Raw genomic sequence first — 2,186 nt, forward strand, 5'->3', positions numbered from 1 at the left:
AGCCGAGCCGAGCCGAGCCGAGCCGAGCCGAGCCGAGCCGAGCCGAGCCGAGCCACCCCCGCCCGGCGCTGCACCGCACGCCCGGCGCGCCCCGCGGCTGCCGGTTCGAGCCCCGGCCGTGGCTCAGCCCCGCTGGCCGCGGACTGTGCCCGTCCCCGCGCGGTGCCCGTCCCCCGCGGTCCTCACCTCTGCGCGGCGGCGGGAGGGCGAGCGGCGCCGTCCGGGAGCGGGAGCCGGAGCCGTGATGTCAGGCCCGGGCTCCGCCCTCTGCCCGTGTCCCCGCCGCGGCCGCAGCCACTGCCTCGCTCAGCTCCGCTCGGCTCGGCACAGCCCGGCCCAGCGCGGCTCTGCACAGCCCGGCTCAGTGCCCGGCCCAGCCCTGCCCGGCCCAGCGGTGGGAGCACGGGAGCGGTGGGACCCCCAGCCCCGTCCCGCAGCGCCCGCCCGGGTGGCACTGCCGCGCCGAGGTTAAACACGCACGGACAGGAGGGCACCTCTGCCAGGGCAGCCGGGTCGCGGTGTCCATTACAGACGGGAATCGAAGGCAGACCTTAATTTCTCTATTTATAAACGCTATTTCAAAGCCAGCCGGTGTCTTATTTTAGTGGACGGGTGCGGCTTGTTGCGCTTCTGGCCCTGCTATCAGGGGCCGTGCACTTGTTCTGAAAAGCTGTGCCACGAGGTGTGGAGCAGATAATGGTTCTTACCCACACTCAGAGAAAGAGTTGTCCTGCTGCAGCCACCCCAACACAGCCACACGGCCCCGCTCCGATAGACCAGCTCCGATAGACGCTCGGGGGCTGCCGAGAGCTGGCAGTGTCTTCTAGCAAAAGCACTGGGACAAACCCACAGGGACTTGAAAACAAATCCCTCGGGAGCTTTGGTTAGCTCTCTCAGTAGAGGAGAGGAGCATGGAGGGGAGGGACCTGAAGGGATGGTTTCATCTCTTTCATGCCCCAAACTGTGGCATATTTGGGGAGATGCTGATGTGATCTGTGTTTGTAGCCTGGGCAGAGGATGTTTAGTCCCTGCAGTTAGGAGACTTTTCCTAATCTTTGCTGACTACCATCCCTTCTGTGTCCACCTTGCACATGGGATGTGTGTTCTTAGGATGAAACAAACCCCACTTCTTTCCTCTCTCTTGGGCAGGCCATGATTTTAATGATCTCAGCCCATCGTCACCAGCTGCCCTACACAGACATCCCCCCTCTCCTGCTTCTGCTCTGCCTGCAAACAGGGTCAGCTGCCAGCCAGGGCTGTCCCAGCCTGAAAGGGCACTCACCACCTTCTCAGATCTAAGGAGTGAGAGATATAGAAACCTGCTAATATGGGGAAGCTGCAGCAAAGGTATGAGATTGCTAGGGAAAACTCCCACTGGTGGCTCCCAGTGGCTTGGTCCCTGGATAAGAGAGAGCTCCAGAGGCTTGGGATTTTCAAGCTGCAAACTTCGAGATGCTGTGAGTCCCTTGGGTATTGGACAATACTGGAAAGGTGAGAAAACCTATTGGCATGGTTAGGAGAAGGAGGATCATTGGGACAGCTGTACTTCATCATGCCTCTGTGAAATCCATCTGTGACTGAGTGCAGCTGAGAGATCCAGATTATTCCTTACCTCCTTCTTGCCCCTGCCTCCTCATGCCTATCTTAATAATAATTTATATGCCACAATCACCTTTCTGTGGAGACTGAAGGAAAGAAACTGTTGAACTCTCTTGTGCCTTATGTATGTTGGTACCTTCTCTCCCACATTATGTAAATGACAAATTTTACCTTACAATTTATTTATAGAACCTGTAGTCATTGCCTTGTTTGCCTTGGTCATCACAATTCATTTTACAGTTTCCTCTGATCTCTCAGGTCTCTGCAGATCCATGGCTGCACCAGGTTGGTCTCCCTCTGTACCTTTCCCTTGCATGGGTGAAGGCCACAGGTTTATGATCACTTCCATGGTGGGTAATGACCACTGGAGTTCCTGAAATGCTGAAATCTACTTCTTTTTTGTTTGTTTGTGTGTGTTTGGTTTTGGGTTTGGTTTTATTTTGTTTGATTTGGTTTTTTAAGATTTCCTTTTTGTAAATTAGCAAACTTTGAAGATTTTATCCCCATCACTTTCACCAAAATATACTCTGCTTTTCCACCTGTCTGTCACAGAGAAGCATCTCAGAATAAACACCTGTTTTACGCCT

General features: G+C 55.1%; 1 protein-coding gene across 2 annotated transcripts in view; it reads right to left on the reverse strand.

Moving 5' to 3' along the window:
* The window catches only part of STEAP3 (STEAP3 metalloreductase), a 25,858-nt gene extending 25,020 nt beyond the window's left edge, over positions 1–838 (reverse strand). The window contains exon 1 of one of the 2 annotated variants that reach the window (XM_017820903.1): positions 708–838. The gene's annotated coding sequence lies outside the window, so the exon portion shown is untranslated. Of the gene's footprint in view, positions 1–186; positions 291–707 lie in introns of those variants that run through there. The other variant, XM_017820902.1, reaches the window with a different exon arrangement.
* Between the last annotated feature and the right edge of the window lie 1,348 nt (positions 839–2,186).

Source organism: Lepidothrix coronata, unplaced genomic scaffold, assembly GCF_001604755.1.
Source record: "Lepidothrix coronata isolate B3197 unplaced genomic scaffold, Lepidothrix_coronata-1.0 Scaffold86, whole genome shotgun sequence".
Classification (NCBI taxonomy): domain Eukaryota; kingdom Metazoa; phylum Chordata; class Aves; order Passeriformes; family Pipridae; genus Lepidothrix; species Lepidothrix coronata.